Raw genomic sequence first — 18,845 nt, forward strand, 5'->3', positions numbered from 1 at the left:
GGTGCTCATCCATGGTGGCCACTCCCACATTGCCCCAGGAGTATGACTTTGGAAGATCGCACAGTGGTTAAACTGCTGTAAAGGTTCCCCTTGACAATTTTTGTCCAGTCGTGTCCGACTCTAGGGGGTGGCGCTCATCCCGCTCTTCAAGCCATAGAGCCAGCGTTTGTCCGAAGACACTCTTTCCGTGGTCACATGGCCAGTGTGATTTAGACACGGAACGCTGTTTACCTTCCCACCGAGGTGGTCCCTATTTATCTACTCGCATTTGCATGCTTTCGAACCGCTAGGTTGGCGGGAGCTGGGACAAGCGACGGGTGCTCATTCCGTTGCATGGATTCGATCTTACGACTGCCGGATCTTCTGACCCTGCAGCGCAGGCCTCTGCAGTTTAGCCCACAGCGCCACCACGTCCCTGTTAAACTGCTGTACTGCAGCCAAAACTGTGCTCACGACCTGGGGTTGACTCAGCCTTCTATCCTTCCGAGGTCGGTAAAATGAGTACCCAGCTCGCTGGGGGGGGGGGCAACGTGTAGCCTGCATAACTAACTTGTAAACCACCCAGAGAGTGCTTAAAGCACTATGGGGCAGTATATAAGCAGCATGCTTTGCTTTTTTCTTTTGCTTCTTAAAGTCCTTGAAAAATAATTAGCTGTAATTACATATCACTACACTCTGTATTGGACTGGGACACAGCCAGAGGTACTAACCTACTTAGCTTGATTCAGATGAATTTGTATGAGGGCTGGATCAAAATAGAATAGCCAGATGCCGTTTTGGGCAAAGTGAAGCAAATTTACAGATCAATTTAAATCTGGGGCACAAATCAAATGGGATGGAGCACTAAACGTTTTCTCCTATTAGGGAGGCTTACAAGTCATCTCAGCTCAGATTCAGGATACATTCCAAAACTCAGAACTGGCCTCCAGATGAGGGACCCATTCATAGCCCTACTTATTACACTTTGTGAAAAGTGACTCATCATATTACTTAATGCATTGCAGATTGACTTTTCATTACTATTACTTTTCAGAAAGATGTCATGACTGATAAGAATTAATGGCATGGGGGAAAGTCATGTCTGTAAAATACTTATGAATGCTCTTCACAAGTAACTTTAGAACATAACTGAGAAAACATTCATTTTATGTAAGTAAAATAGCTGAGTTACTTCACTTTTGAAATTAACTTTTTTTACCATTGTTGTCCCCAAAAGTAACTTGATACAGGTCACCAAATTATTTATAATTTATTATTTCCATAACCTGCAAAAATAGGGACAAAAGAATGCAGATTTACATAAAATGTACATTTGCCAATTTACCAGTATTTTTCCATGTATAAGATGCCCCCATGTATAAGACGCCCCCCACTTTTTTACCCAAAATTAAGAAATCTAAGTGGGGCTTAGCAAAAGTAGGGTAAAAAGGATCAAAGTGCTGCAGGATGGCTTTGATACCTGCTTTCTCCTCTCGTGCTAAGCCCCGCGTGGCTTAGCAAAAGGAGGGGGAAAGGGATCAAAGTAATTCCACAACTGCACAATCATTTTGATTCCTTTCCCCCTATACAGCCATGGGATTGCTTTGATCCTTCCCCCCTCCTTTTGCTAAGCCCCATGGGACTTAGCAAGCAGAGGGGAAAGCAGGGATCAAAGCGATCCTCCAGCACTTTGATCCCCGCTTTCCTTTTGCTAAGGCTTAGCAAGTGGAGGGGAAAGCAGGGATCAAAGCCCTGCAGGATCACGTTGATCCTTGCTTTTCCCCTCCACTTTTTGTTCTCTCCTCAGCTTACTTCTGTGTATAAGATGACCCTCAATTTTTAGTCTAAAGATTTTAGACAAAAGTATAGTCTTATACACAGAAAAATACAGTATATTAATAGACATCCCTTGCCCTAATGGAGAATACTATGACCAGATGATCTGTGTACAATTATTCCACCAATACATATGTAGAGCTCTGTACTGATGGACATAATCCAGGCATGGGTTCACAAGTACTATTTTGTCCCCTGGCAATAACTGTGAAGAAAACTTTTCTCATTTACAATGGATTGTAAATGGCCAACTCACACCTTAGGGAAACCCATCCTTCCAATTATTGTAATGTTACTATCTACAGTCCCACCCTTGTATATGATGAAATGGTCTATAGTCCATGAAATAGAAATATATTTGTTAGTCTCTCAGGTGCCACAAAACTCTTCATTGTTTTTGCTCCAACAGATCAGCACACCATCTCTTTGGGAAAAGACACTGTTAACAGAAACTCTACAGATAAAAATTTGGCCCTCCAAATATTGCTTGAGTGCACCTGGTGAAAGTATATCTTGCTTTGATTCAAGCTGTTTAGAAAATGCACCACCCAGAAAGTGTTTGCCATTTACAGGGCTGTGAGTAACTTCAAGTAACAAAAAGTGTCCTTTCCGAAAGAAGGGGGGGAGGGAAAGAGAGACAATAGACCACTGTACAGTGTAATGAAAAACAACAGCTAACCTTTCATGAAATCAAGTTATTTTGGGATCTGATGCTGATAATCAAGTTGGGGTGCAGTCTGGTGAGTATCCGATGCAAATGTATCCAGCATTTTTTTGCCAACTGGGAGCAGTCAAGAAATGCAGATAAGTTAAAGTGCACTATCAATGAACCATTCATGAACTCAGATAGTGCCCTGCTTGTGTACAAAGGAGATATAGGCAAACCTTTCTGCCTGTCATTCTGAATTCTTTTTTTAATTAGCAGTTGTGAATCATGCTTAGGCAGTGTGTCAGGTACTGAGAAGGGAGCACCGTGCATTTTACAAATCAACCTCAAGTCTACTGAAGAGAAAAATTCCCTGAAATACAGGAAGGACTCTGGATATCATTCCATCTGCAAAGAACTGAATTCCATCCAAATGATAATGAGAACCCTTCTCATAATTCAATCCATTAAAAACAGAGACATTGAAAGTCAAGCCACTATTGGGCTGCTATTTGAAACAGCTGCTACAGAAAAGCCGCCCTCCATGCTTTTAGAATTAACCTAAGCTTTGTGACTTGCTGGATGTTGATAGACTGGATCACATCCAGGGTTATGCCAGGGCTGAAGAAAGGCCCTTTAAGAGACTGACAGTACAAACCTCTGTGTGTGTGTGTCTATTCAGAGGTAAGTCCCACTGAGGTCAATGGAGATTCTTGCCACAAATTACCTACATTCTCAACTACCTAAAGATTTATTTATTCATTTATTCTATTTATATCCCACCTATCTAGTCTTGTGACCATTCAATTGCGATTGAGATTAGACTCAAAATACCTATAGGACCTTTTGCATTAAAGTATGTATTTTTATTTAAAATTATACGTACACTGCTTGGCCTGTCTAATGTGTCAAACTAAAGCAGAATATCATTCTCTCTCTCTTGCTGTCTTTCATAGGGTCCCATAAAGCCACTGGATCCAACCCCCTGCTCAGTGCAGAAATCCAAATTAAACTATATCTGCCTTTCTCTTGAATCCTTCCAGCATTGGAGTGCTCGCCATCTCCTGAAACATTTGGTTCTATTGGCATACTACTCTAATAGTTAGAACGTTTTTCTTCATGTTCAACCAAAATCCTGGAATACAAGCTTCCTGTAACTTAAGCCCATTATCATGTGTCTTACACCCTGGGATGATTGAGAATACATCCTGCCCCTCCTCTGTATGACAATCTTTAAAGTATTTGAAAAGTGCTCTCATATCTCCACTCAGCCCTCTTTTCTCAAGGATAAACATGCCTAGTTCTTTCTCTCTTTTCTCACAGGGCTTGGTATCCAGGACTCTGATCATCCTTGTTGCCCTCCTCTCAACTTGTTCCAGCTTGTCTTCTTAAAGTGCAGTGTCCAGAACTGGACACTGTACTCAAGATGAGGTCTAACTGGTGCTCAATGTGGGGGGGGGGGGTACTAGTACTTCATGTGATTTGCAGACCAGACTTCTATTAATGCAGCCTAAAACACCCCTAGTCTTATTTACAGCTATATCAATTTGTTGGCTCATATTCAGCTTCTGATCTATAACAATTTCAAGATCCTTTTTACATGTAGCATTACTGAGCCAGGTTTCAACCATCTTATAGCTGTGAATTAGATTCTTTTTCCTAAGTGCAGAACTCTGCACCCTGATAAATTTCATTTTATTATTTTCAGCCCAGTGCTCCAGTCTTTCAAAATGGAATATTCGCTATTCCCTTCAATTTTTGTGTCATTTGCAAATCTGATAAGCATTCCAAGCACTTCTACATCCAATTCATTAATAAAAATGTTAAAGAGTACCAAACCCAGTACTTAGTCTTGTGGTATTCCACTTGTTACCTCTCTTGAGAAGGAGTAATTGAGAAGCACTTTCTGAGTATGATTCTGTAGACAACAGCTTATCTGTTGTTGTTGTTTAGTCGTTTAGTCATGTCCGACTCTTCGTGACCCCATGGACCAGAGCACACCAGGCCCTCCTGTCTTCCACTGCCTCCCGGAGTTGGGTTAAATTCATGTTGGTCGCTTCGATGACACTGTCCAACCATCTCGTCCTCTGTCATCCCCTTCTCCTCCTGCCTTCACACTTTCCCAACATCAGCGTCTTCTCCAGGGAGTCTTCTCTTCTCAAACTGCATATCTACCTAACAGTTATTCTATCCAGCCCACACCTAGTTATCTTGCTAATCAGAATATCATGGGGCACTTTGTCAATAACTGTGCTGAAATCAAAATATATATTATGTCTACACCACTCCCACCATCGATCAGCAAAGTTACCTGATCAAAAAATGAGATAAGATTAGTCCGACAGGATTTGTTCTTGGCAAATTCATGTTGGCTTCTATTAATCACTGATTATTTTCAAAGCACCTTTATAACCTGTTCCAGAATTTTCCCTGGGATTGACATCAGGCTGACTAACCTGGTTCCCCCCTTTTGCCCTTTTTGAAGACAGGACAACTTTATCCTCTAATCATCTGGCACTTCACTCCATCCTCCGTGATTTCAAGAAAATAGTCAATGGTTCTGAAAGTCCTTCAGCCGGTTCCTCCAATACTCTTGGATGCAGTTCACCAGGTCCTGGAAATTTGAACTCATGCAAAGTAATAAGGCATCCCTTGACTGTTAGTTAATTAATCTCAAGCTGCAATCCTATTGCCTCCACTTGTACTTCACATTTGCCACAAAAGCCATAGATGGTCTTTCAGAAAATGATGAAGCTAAAGTAGGAATTGAGCACTTCTGCTTTTTGTTTGTTGTCTGGTATCATTTTTCCATACCCACTGAGTAACTGAGCTACTATTTCTTTCCTCTGTCTTTTGCTATGTGAAGAATGCTTTTTGTTGCTCTTGCTAACCGTCAGCTCATTCTCAGCTTTGGCTTCCTAACACCATCCTTGCAATTCTTTTCTACCTGTCTATACCCTTTGTGATCTGGCCTTTCCTCCACATCCTATCTCTCTGGTTTTTTTCCCCCACAGGACCTCACTGAGCTTTTTATGAAGTTCTTGTTGGAACTGTTTGTAGTTGTGTCTTTAGAATTTTCTTTTTAAGAAACTCCTACCCATCTTGGACTCCTTTTCTTGTTAGGATCTTTTGCCATGGGACCTTGCTTATCCTTGTTCCAAGTCTATTAAAATCAGTTTTTCTAAAATTGAGTGTATACATTCAGCTGCACTCTGCTTTTGCTTCCTTTGATATTAAGAATTCATTTATAACATGGTCACTTTCCTCCAGAGTTCGTCTTATTGCCACTTCATCCACCAAGTCATCCTTGTTGATTAGTATCAAGTCAAGGATAGCTAATACTCTAGATTTTAACTCTCCTTTTGTAGAAGAAAATTATTAGTGATATAAGCCAGGAATCTCTTGGAAGGGCAATCCTTGGCAAATTTACTTCCCAACAGATATCAGGGTAACTGAAGTCCCCTATTACTACAACACCATGTCTTTTTGAAATTCTTGCATTTTGTATTCCAAAGGTTTCATCTACATCTTTCCTTGATGGGGCAGTCAGTAGTAGACTCCGGTTACAATGTTTATTTTATCTTTTTTTATTTTTTACCTTTTATTTTATTTTTTGACCCAGTTATATTATCCACGTGCTCTCAACTGGACAGCCATACTCATCCTTGTGTATTTCTGGAGGCTCTGATTCCCTTTCTATTCTTTCTGTTCTTTTTGAACAATTTATATCCTTCATTTGCTGTATCCCAGTCATGGAAATCATTCCCCTAAATTTCAGTTATTCCTGTTCTCATATTTACTCCCCTCAACTAAGATTTCCAGTTCTTTTTGTTTGTTTCCTATATTCCTGGCATTTGCATATTGATACTGGAGATTGTGTGATTTGTGACCTAATTTCCTTCTAATATTTTTATGTAGACTTCATCATATGGTCAAACACATTCTTCCAAGAGTTTATGAGGTACAGCTTAGCAGCTGTCCACCTTCCAGGAAGCCATCATCCCAAAATCCATAATCTCTCATATATACACCACCTTCATAGTTAATTGTTTGTCTGAAATCTTTCCATTTCTCTTCTGAGTACTGACAGGATGGACAAGAAGACTATCTGGGCCCTATAGTCCTTGAGTTTCCTTCTCAGAAGTCTAGTGCGATTTCTTTATAGTTCCTCTTGAATATGTCATTTGTTCCCATGTAGAGAGAATAAAAAGATACGCATCTGTGGGTTTTGTAAGTGATGGCAATCCTTCCATCAGATCCCTAACCTGTCCTCCCGGGAGATGGAATACCTGGTGGTTCCACAGATCTTCTCGGCATATTTCAGTTTCAGTGCCAAGCACTGTAGAGTGTGGGTTCAGTGACTCTACTTGGCTCATCTTCAGCTCTCTTATATCCTCCTGTAGGTCTTCCTGTAGGTCTTCCTCTGCATGCTGTCTGCCAGACTCTTCTACAAGTACTGAGAGTGGTTCTGCAGTTCCACAGATGAAGAGTGTCTTGTCCTCTTTTTTGCTCCTAACTATGACCCTTTTCTTTGTTGCTTCCTCCATTATGTTTATTCGTTCCTCAACTCTCTGCTCCTTTGCTTTGTCTTGCCGTTCTTCCACTTTCAGTGCCTCTCTATGAGACAATGTATCACAACAAAATAATAGTTATAGATTACAATAATCTATAATTGGTGTCCATCAGATGAAAATTATAATAATCTGCATGTTGAGATATTAAACAATTGGCCAGGTTTTATCCAGATTTTAAGCATGTCAACCGGTGCCAGTTTAGACCACCAGCTGACCCAGATACAAAGCATTTATTTTTAAAAAGGCAAGTCTCTAGCCCTTACAGATCTGGAGATTCAAGACAAAATGTGAAGTCACTGTTCTGGCCCATTGTTTTACAAGAAACAAGACCTTCCATACAATTAGCCAAGGACTAAAGCCATTCATAGTTTGACAGGGTTTCACAGAGACTGCATAAGTTGAAGACCTTGTGGCACAGAGCCTTACAGTGCAGTGGTTAAACTGCTGTACTGCTGCCAAAACTGTGCTCAAGATCTGGGGTTCAATCCCAGGTAGCCGGCTCAATGTTGACTCAGCCTTCTATCCTTCTGAGGTCGGTAAAATGAGCACCCAACTCATGGGGGGGGGGCAATGTATAGCCTCCATAATTAACTTATAAACCGCCCAGAGAGTGCTTTAAGAGCTATGGGGTGGTATATAAGCAGCACACTTTGCTTTTGCTTTGATCTAATGGGTAACTACAGGGACGTAGTGGGTTAAACTGCAGAAGCCTCTGTGCGGCAAGGTCAGAAGACCAGCAGTCATAAGATCGAATCCACGAGACAGAGTGAGCTCCCATTGCTTGTCCCAGCTCCTGCCAACCTAGAAGTTCGAAAGAATGTAAATATGAGTAGATAAATAGGTACCACCACGGTGGGAAAGTAATGGCATTCCGTTCTAGTTCCGCTGGCCACGTGACCACAGAAACTGTCTACGGACAAACGCTGGCTCTATGGCTTAGAGACGGGGATGAGCACCGCTCCCTAGAGTTGGGCACAACTGAACTAAATATCAAGGGGAAACTTTACAAATGGGTAACTGTTACAATTGTGGGAACCCAGGTTCCTAGCTGTCTCTCTTAGAACAGTGGTTACTATATAAATTACAACAAGGCTGAAAGATAAACATAAGATAGCAGAGCAACAATTAATGGTCTTAATTTGCAAATAATGCAGTATTTGCAAATAATATAATACTGAAATATTTGCAAATAATACAATATAATTGCTTAATTTGCAAAATAATATACAAATTAGGAGACCTGCCTTTGGAGAACTCTGCCTGTACCTTGCAGCTTGGCTTGTTCCCCTTAATGATTGGTCTTCAGGAACTAAACACTGGTTTAATTGCTTTCTTATTTCTCAGACAGGACACCTAGAAAGGATTATGTGTCTGAAACATGAATGTGGTTTCTTCCTCTAATGATGTGCTGTTTTGTCTCATTTGACCCCAACGTTCCAGTAGAAGAGAGAATCTTAGAATAATTGAGTTGAAAGGGGCCTGTAAGGCCATGGAGCCCAACCCCTTGCTCAATGCAGGAATCCAAATCAAAGCAGATCTGACAGATGGTTGTCCAATTTTCTCTTGAATGCCTCCAGCATTGGTGAGCTCACCACCTCCTGAGGCAATTGGTTCCATTGTCATACAATTAAGAAGTTTTATCCCCTAATATTCAGCCTAAATCTGGTTTCCTGTAGCTTGAGCTCATTATTACATGTCCTGCAGTCCGGCATGGTCAAGAACAGATCCTGCCCCTCCTCTGTATGAATACCTTTCAAGTATTTGAAAAGTGCTATCATATCTCCTCTTGGCCTTCTTTCCTCAAGGCTAAACATGCCCAGTTCTTTCAGTCTTTCCTCATTTTATATATGTACACACACACACACACACACACACACACACACGTGTGTGTGTGTGTGTGTATATGTGTATATGTGTATATGTGTATATGTGTATATGTGTATATGTGTATATGTGTATATGTGTGTATATGTATGAAGTGTATTATTTTTCCGGTCCTGAACATCTCAAGTCCTGAACATACATAAAAATTAGTAGCAGCTGATAAATATATAAGACCAAAATGTTCTTACTACCAAAGCAAAAACCTATTTTAAAGTAGCATGGAGTTTGCTTGAGCCTCTTGCCAGGATTCCCCTGCTGCAAACATTTACAAATGATACACAATTCTAGAAATCACTTGAAATCTCAGCATTTACCTGAACAGAAGCTTCTCAGACTCTTCCAGGTAGCAGTGGTGGCAAGGAATCCTGCCGCGTCATGTGTCTTCAGATCAAGCCCTGGGCAACATATTCAAATAGCTGCAAATATTTGTGGTATCTCTCCTACTCCTTCACATACTCTGCCCTGAAGCCTGGAAGAGCATTTCATTCATTCCAATGGAGCAATGCAATCATTCATACCAGAATGTGTTTTCACTGACATCAGTGAAGCAATCTGGGTATTCAGAGGCTACAGCATGTGCATGTGAGCACAATCAGGCATCAGATCAAGCGCACATGGAATGTTTTTATCCCTGAATTCCGCATCACAGTGGAGATGTAGGGCCCTGTCTAGTAATGTTGGAACTTTCCTTATTTGTATCAGAGCACTACACAACCCAAAATCATGGATGTATATGAGATATATGTAAAATTAAAAACAAATTAAAAGGTTGCCTTCTACATATATTAATAGACACTATTGTCAGTTGAAAACATTTTATAGGAAGCTGCTTCATTCTTTCCAGGACCCAAAAATATGTGATAAAAGCAAAAGTTTTTTTAAAAAAGCAAACGGATTTTACAGTTATAGGAAATGCAAATTTCCTGTAACATGCTTACTTACCACACTCAGAGTTTAAAGTCTATCATTTCACTATATAATAACCTCTATCTCAACCAAAGACCTAATATAACCACAGATCTTGAAAAGGTTCCTTTTTGGACTACAACTCTTAGTACTATGTTCCAACCAGCATGGCTACTCACCATGCTGGCTGGAGGATTCTGGGAGCTATAGTCTAGGAAATGACTTTTCCAAGCTCTGCCATGGAGTCTACTCCTTCATTCAGTATATGCAACTCCATACAACCACAGAGTGATTAATTTTCCATGTAATACCACTTTTGCAAGCACAAAGCCAGCTGCTGAAATATGTCTATAATTGTTGACACATTAGCACCTTCTGAATTAACCCCATTAACACCTACTGAATCATCTTTGTACACCCCTTTAGGCAGGAAAACATGGTTATAACACTAGCAAAGTAAAATAACATATGATGGTGGCTTTCTCCCTTCCCAATCCAGAAAATATGTCAGACATGCTGTCAAATCAATGGAAGAATATTTCTATCATCTCAGTCTGCTCATGAGTTTTAACTATAGCAGTAACAGGAATGCCCATTGCTCAGTTGGAAACAGCATGCAGAGCCATTCCTGCCATTAGGCAGAGTGAGACAAATGCTTCATGAAACAAATGCTAGGGATCAGTAACAGCCATTTTTTGGAGAACAAATCTGTATGTGTCACATGATCCGCACTGTTGCCCATCATTGGCTTATTGGACTCCCACTGGCAGTATTTAGTTGGACTTCCACTCAGTTTCTGAATGCGAAAGAAGAGAAAGTTTCACCTCAGGTAGCAAAATGTTTTGGAGTAAGCCTGACAATATACTTCAGTGGGAAATGGAACTTTGCTAGGAAGGAAGAAGTTTGCAAGGGAGAAATTTGGGTGAAGAAAGACAAGGCAAAAATGTTAATTAACTGGGTCGCTGCAATTGAAGTGCCCACTACCATTAACTGAATGAGCAGACCCTCAGAGGTGGCAAGTGTTTGGAAAAGCAGTACCCCAGGGAGAGAAAATTCTCTATGGTATGATTATGAGCTCATTCCAAGAAGAAAAGATCCCTGAGTGGGAATAGATATTGAACTAGATCTTTATTCATATCAGAGCAGCTTCCCCTTGCCTGTTGCCTTCCTCATAATTTGGAATACAGCCCCCATCACCACTGATCCTTGACCATGCTCTCAGAGGCTGATGGGAGTCATAATCTAAAACATTGGCAACATCCCAAAACAAAGAAGGCTAAGAGAGACCTTTGAGCTGATCTAATATGGCTCATCTCATGTCCGTAAGTGCTGGCTTAGCAACTTTTCTTGGCAGAGCTTGGAAAAATTAATTGTTTTGGGCCGCAGTTCCCAGAAGCAGTAGTCCAAAAAGTATTTTTTTTTCCTAAACTCTATTTATGTTTGTTTGTTTGTTATATTTCTCCCCTGCCCATCTAAACCAAAGGTCTACTCTGGCGGCAATACAAGTAAGAGCAACCTGTCCCTTTGCCTCAAATGTCAGGACCTTGACAGTTGCCACTGGTTTCTGTAATGTGCACAGTACCTTGCATATAACGTGCAATTTCTAAAATAGTACCTAGCTTTCCTCAGAGCTGTGTGTCTCAGGGATCAGTCATCTAAATTAAACCTGTGTTTGCCTTCCATTGAACATGAAGGTAACTATGTCTGGAGCTACATGTGTAAAATGTCTCAGAAACCATCTGCTAGAAGAGACTAAAATGGCCTGTACTTATGTGGAAAAAGAAGCTAGGTCTGTGTTAAAAGGAGCTAGCATAAAATCCCCTGAATCTATTTGTCTGGAAGGTGGCAAAATAATTTTCTCTGAGAAGGCTGTGTGTTTATGGCATACATATCCACCATAAAGAGCAAAAAAAAAATTTACAACTGTTTTAATTGTCCAAAGTAAGTCAACAGATGTGAAGATTCAGATTGCCAAATTTCAGTTTTGATCTGAATCAGATCAAATCAGATCCAAACTGGTCTAACCCAAAAACACGAAGCAAGCTTGATTTTTGCTCCTCTTGGCTTCAAGTTACAAGGAGGCAGATTTCAAACAAATGTTAGGAAGAACTTCTTAATAGTAAGTTCTATCTAACAGCAGAATGGACTGCTTTAAAAGGTGGTGGGGTCTCCCACATTGGAGTCTTTTAAAGATCCCTGGATGACCATTGTCAGGGATGCTTGAGCTATAGATTTATTGAATTAGTGACGGGTACATTAAGTCATCCTTTGGCTCTCCTTGTATAGCGTACAATCCTATGGCTGAAATCCTGTTGTGCACTTACTCAAACAGTGTAACATTCAGAAGTGACGTTAGGAAATCTCTGTAGAAATTATCTCTTGCACACTGAGTTGTGCAACTATGTGACAATGGACATTTCTTTAATTATAGCAATATGGGTCTGCATAGCTGTGCAGTAGGATTTCAGATTAGGATTCCATGATTAATAAGACCAGCTCTTACCTAGCATTTACAAAGTGAAACAACCACTTCATACTTTTAAATGAAAGTTTGAATAAATTTCTAAACCTTTTTGGAATTTTCAGGATTTTTCAGCACTTTTTTTCTTTTAAAATATGCACGGAAATTAGATACAAGAGACTTGCTTGTGAGACTTGATTTGTGCTAAAGGGACATGACACTTCCTTAAGATCATGCTTATGGATATCATTTTTAACAGAGTTGCGAATGGTTCAGTTATTCCAGGCCAGCCTCCAAGGAAACAAGAATGTCATATGAGTGGCTCATTTCAAAACCAACTATTGTCCCACGATATGATATTTGTAGAGTACAAAACTGCATGCCCTATGACTGAACATAGCAGCTCCTTGGAGAAATATGTCAGCCAAGGAATTCTGGAGATCCCAGTGGAAACGTGAAGGAATTCAGCATCAGGAAATGGGAGCTGGCTATGTCAGGACCAACAAAGAAATAAATTATCAGCTCATCTTGAAGGGTCACTTTAGAAGTGGAAAGGAGGGAGAACTACAAACACTTTGACCATTATGTCCATGAAGTTCATTGGAACTTTAAGAAGAATGTTATTGCAGAAACGTAAATATAGCTGCACATTATCAATGTCTAACAAATGTACTCAGATTTACTCATGTTTAACTGAGAGCCACCATTTTTCTGGTATATACATTTTCTCTTCTCCCCAAGCCCACACCTCTTCCTTCCACACTTGTCCCCCCCTCCCCGCTATTCATTCAGAAACCAGTCAATGCCTACAGTCAAGCAGTAATAAAATGATTTTCTACAAGCCTGGTAAAATCTAGATTTCAAGACACAACCAATGTCATTATTAGGAAACCTCCACTTTCTGCTCAAACTTGTGTGTTTCTAGATATTATCCCTTGAGAAGTATTTGGGAGAAACAAAAACAGGGTCACAAAGGAGGCCATTTGAAGATGTTAGCAATGCAAATTAAGCAGTTTTTAAGTCAGGAAATCAGTAGTATTTGTGCAAAACATTGTGTTTCTATTTCTTACTGTTTCAGAGATCTTTGAGGGCAAACTAACTCCCAGAAATATTAGCAGGATTCAGAATTTATCTTGATGTCATGGTGTTCAAAACAATTCAGATAGATCATCGCAGTAACTCTTAAAAGACTCCTGTAAGAATGGTCATTAGTTCCCTGGCTGAATAGGGGCCTGTTTGATATAGGAACCATACAACTCACACATTGAGATGCTGTGGTCACAGGTATAGACAAATACTGTACGAGGAAATTGGAAAAGTATTATGAGACATATCCACTGGAATTCCACTAGAGCTGGGCTGGGCAAAGTTAGCAGGTCCTAGGTCATATTTCACTGCCCTCAGGGCTCACCACAAGCCTTCATCTTATCTACAAATAAAGCCATTTCTTCTCAGTATGACACTAGGGGAGACCCATGAGACAATGCAGCTTGTTATAAAGGCATTATAGAGGTTTGTGCTGAACTCTAGTGGTGTGGATTAGGAAGGCTAGGGAACCATTTACAGCCTACAGGTGGTTTGCTGTTCCCTCTGCACTAGACATAGTCAGCTAGGCTTTGCCTATTCTCCCTGCAGCCCCATGATAAACTGCTCTGAAGAGTTGGGGGGGGGGTAGAATCCTTCAGTGTTGGAGGTAGTTGGAAAATGGGGACCTGAAAACTCCAGTGGATCTGGGCAGCTTCTATAAATAGGAATCTTCTGCTTACATATGAGAAATCCATGTGGCTTGCATGTCATTGTCAACTGTGACGTCCCTCCTCTCACGTCACAAAGGAGCTTCCACGTCACTCTCACACCCTCACTTTATTCACGCTGCCACCAACCATTCCCTCATAAAACTCTTCAGACAAAAGTATGGTTTTAAAAATAAAAACTTGTATTTTATTGATAACAACAGAAGGAATGGTAAATCACTTTATCAACTAAAATAAAAAGGCAATCAGTAATAATAAAGTATCCCCTCATACACACTCTCTCTCAGACCTTAACTAACACAGAGCCCTAACTCAACTCTCACTCTAACTCTCCATAACTCTTAACTCCTAACTAACTCACATCATTCACTCCCCCCCCCTTATATACACAGCTCCACCTCCTGGAGTCCCACCTCCTGCTCTGCTATAGGCAGATGGGTTCCAGCATAACCATGATAGGCAGATGACGTCATTGCAGCCGTCACATCAACCAATCTAATTTTACACCCTTCAGACTGAGAGGTTAACTGCAACTCAGTACTCAATCAAAATTCTCACTTTTCTAAATTTTGCAATGGAGTTTTTCAATAAAAAAATTAATAAATAAATAAAAACATATGCCAAATAAAGCATATAAAAATATGCACAGATGAGCAAATGGCATCCAAGAACATTTTTACAATATAAATATCTGTTATAAAATTGCATATCAAGCAAATATGCATGTATTTTGAGAAATTTGCACAAACACACATACATTTTTTCGTACAAGCATAAAAATAAATCTAAAGGTTCAGAGTGAACCATAAAAATGAAAATCTGAGACAACCCCAAACTGATGGATTCATTCATCTGAAGTCTTATTTACGAAAGAAAACTTTGGATCCAACCCAGTATATATGCAAGTGCTATGAATGTAATTATGTATCAGAAAAAAACATTTTTTAAGATTACCATGTAATCCACAGGTTCTGTTTAGATGCACTAAATGCCCAAATGGGCACCTCTGTTGAAAGATTTAGCACTTCGTAATCCAAGTTGTTCCTATAATGTTAAAATGAAGCAGCACACCCATTGCAAACATTGCACATCATAGCTTTGTATTGACATTGGCAGAGCAGAACCAGCCTGTCAGAGGGAAAGGGGGAGAAACTGATGACATCACTTAGCCCTCACCCTTACACAGACCCACATCAAAGGCATTTTAATCACTGCCCAGAGGAATGGACATTCTAGAACACAAAATGAATCACATTTCAAAGTCCTCAGAGGTCAGACACAGCTTCTGGCAAATCCAGAGGAGAGAGACGTGATGTGGACAACCTCTCTTTACAAGCAACCCCAGAGAGACTGTAATACTGACAATCCTTGTGAAGGACTGCCCCAAAGGGGTTAGCCAGAGTCCTTCATGATGACTGATTAATGAGACGTGATCAATGGCTCCCTGAAGACTCCGATACATAGATTATCTTACTGTTCACATGTCTAGCTGAGAAGAAAATTTGTTATAAAAATGCTTGTTTTAAAAAATGGCTAGGCAGAGTGGGCAATCCAGTTGGAGACTTAGCTGTGTGTACGTCCAAAGAACCTGCTGTGTGAGCAGAAGACACTTCCCTTCATGCTAGTCAGGGGTTGTGTCAGTTCTTCCTTTCTCCATCTGAAGCATTCCACATTTCTCCTCCTGACAAGCCAGTGGTGGGAGGGTTCTACAACCCTCTGAATGTACTGTGTGGTGTTGTTTTTAAAGGGGAGGTCTGGACAGCTGCAGATGGAATGCCCTCTTCCCTTAGTTCTGAAGCAGCAGGATTTTTGGACTGGAGCTGTTGCTTTTCAACCAACAATATCAAAAGGTTTCTTTACATTGTGAAGGGATGAAAGAGACACTGAAATGAAAGAAAAGGGGCAGATTCGCAGAAAAGAAGCCATTTCTCTGATGTTACCTCATTAAAGAACATCCTAAAAAGGAAACAAAAAGGAAATATGAAGTGAATAGTTTTCAAAATGTTGGCTTTGAGGGCTTTGTCTTCACTCAACATGAAAGCTCATATCTCACAGTATTAGCCCTACTGCTGAGGTGCTAAGGAATACTCGTAAACATTCCAACTAGGCAAAAGTGTAGCAGAATGCAGCATGAATGGATGTATAGCTGAGAAGAAAATATATATAAATCCATTCATGCTGGATTCCGCTACATTCTGCCTAGTTGGAATGTTTACGATATAGATATAGAGATAGATCGATAGATAGATCGATAGATAGATTGATAGATCGATCTAGAATATATGCACTTTTCCACTCATTATAGTGATTTGGGCTGTAAGTTCACTAGACTAGAACTTTGCCCACAGAACACACACAAAGACAACAGGAGCAATTATGATCCATTCTTCAGCAGCCCACTAAGCCTGTTTTCCTAAAAAAGATTTTCTGAAAGTGAAAGAGCCATCTAATAACAGCATTATCAGAAAGATCACACAATATTTCTTGCTTAATGTGATTCTGTAATTCCATTGTCCCTAAAACACAAGAATCAAACAAATGTGTATACCCATAGAAACTTTATTCAATATTAAAAATGCACCCAGTTTTAAAAAATTTTATGCATTTAATATGTCAACCCCACAATATGTAATTCTGTGTACATTGATACTATATCATTCTTTTTCATCAGGACCCCATGCTTTCAATATTGTTCAGCTGTATATCTTCTCTGCTTCAACAATTACGGTAAGCCTTCCAGCCCACTGATGACTTAGGTCTAGAGATGGGCATTAGTCGGAAGAATGGTGATTTGTTTTGATTCATGTTACATCAAGGTCAATGAATCATGAATAAAGAACTGATGAATTTTTTTCTGACGGATTGATGAATTGACTCATCAATTTATTTTGTATTTGTATAAAATGGTCCCTCAGACACCTAGAGGCATCAAAATCACTGAGAAGCTTCCCCTGACTCTCCTCTACATGTCCTACATGTTTGGGTTTCAAACATCTGAGTTATACAACCACAAAGAGCCACCCTGAAAAGTTTCCCCTAGGCACCTAGAGAACCAAAATGACAGAGTAGCTTCCCCTGACTCTCCTCTACAGTCCCTCCAAGTTTGTTGAAAATTGAGTTTCAGACATCTGGGTTAGATACCCACAAAAGGGTTCCCACAAGAAAAATGCCCTTTAGCAGCAGCCCTTTAGCAGCAAACCCAATCTTCCCCAAACTTGGAGAGATTGTACCAGAGAGTCAGGGAAAACATTTCTGCAATTACGGTGTCTCTAGGTGCCTGGGGGGGGCTTTCTGGGGGTCACTTCCTGTGGGTGTCTAACTCGGATGTCTGAAACCCAAAATTCACAAAGCTTGCCAGGCCTGTAGAGAAGAGTTGGGGGAAGCTTCTCTGCCATTTTGGTGTCTCTAGGTGCTTGGGGACCATTTTGTAGCCCAAGAAATCAAAGAACCAAAAATCGCTAAAAATTCATTGATTTATACTCATCAGGGGCATCGATGTGGATGAATACATATCAATGAATTAGTGATCTTTGATGAATTTTGCAATTCATTTTTTAATTCATGCCCATCTCTACTGAAGTCTATGGCATCTTCTCCCACCTATACTTCGAACATAAGGACACAAGAAAAGCCCTGTTGGGTCAGTCCTGATCAGGTTCTGCCTTCTGTTTACAAAATGACCTGCCAGGAACCTATGGACACTCCACCAATAGGGCATGACTGCAATTGCATCCTCAATTTCCACAGTAACTGATACACTGCAGGGGCCTACTGCCTGTGATACCAGCCCGCTCGGTAGCTCCTTCCAGTATGAATTTCTTCAGTGTGAAATTAAATCTGCCTGCTTTGGTGACCATCACCACATCTTGTGGTAGTGAATTCCTCAGCATGACTGTGAACTGTGAGAAGAAGCACTTCCTAATGTCTGCCATGAATATCCCACTCATCACCATCACTGAATGACCCCAGGTTCCATGATTAGGAAGTAGAGAGAAATTCCTCGCCCATTTCTCCACACCCTGCATAAATGTATACAACTCCATCATGCCTCCCTATACGTGCCTTTTTTTCTAAGCTTAAAAGCCACGAACATAACTTTGTGTCATAAAGGAGTTCCTTCACCCTTTTAATAATTTAAACTTTATTTTTATGCATGTTTTCTAGCTCTATAGCAGCCTTTATCAGGAGTCATGATCAAACTGATGCACAGTATTCCAAGGGGGCGGGGTGTTCTCACTATAGGCTTGTAGGAGGACAATGTATTGTTGGCATTTTTATGTTTGAGTCCTTTCCTACATACACCCAACATGCAGTTTGTCTCCAGTTGCACACTGACTGTCTATGTTGTTATCTGGTGAACCTATTCTAAATATGCCCTTATTAAAATGTGTGTTTTTTTTAGATAGGTGAGCATTGCAATCTGTTTCAGGTAGGAAAAAGCAAAACCAAACACACACACAAGAAGAATTATGACATTTCTAAGAGTGACAAAATTATTTCAGTGAGACTTTTCCTAGATTGCAGCCCATTTCTTCAGATGCATATTAAATGTTGCATCTCTCCCATGCTCAGCTGTAAGAGAAATGAAGAACGCGGGAGAATGAAGGCACTGAATAGAAGACCTGGGGCCATGATCCTGCTGGAGAAGGGGAGCACTGGAGACTTAGGGTGCTTCCGTGATACCTATTTCTTTATAAACATGCACCATGAACAGGTTAGCACCAACAGCATCCAGACAAACCATGGTAAAATAACAGTAATTCCACCCAATGTCAATAGGACCTGATAGAAAGCTCATAAAAATT

General features: G+C 40.4%; 1 long non-coding RNA gene across 1 annotated transcript; it reads right to left on the minus strand.

The window, feature by feature from the left end:
* Positions 1 to 1,078: 1,078 nt before the first annotated feature.
* On the minus strand, positions 1,079 to 14,084 carry LOC144589290 (uncharacterized). Its single transcript, XR_013545333.1, has 2 exons — positions 9,234 to 14,084; positions 1,079 to 7,078 (listed from the first exon to the last, which is right to left on the minus strand). It is a non-coding gene; the product is annotated as an uncharacterized LOC144589290 (long non-coding RNA).
* Between the last annotated feature and the right edge of the window lie 4,761 nt (positions 14,085 to 18,845).

This window comes from Pogona vitticeps, chromosome 4, assembly GCF_051106095.1.
Source record: "Pogona vitticeps strain Pit_001003342236 chromosome 4, PviZW2.1, whole genome shotgun sequence".
Taxonomy (NCBI): Eukaryota; Metazoa; Chordata; class Lepidosauria; order Squamata; family Agamidae; genus Pogona; species Pogona vitticeps.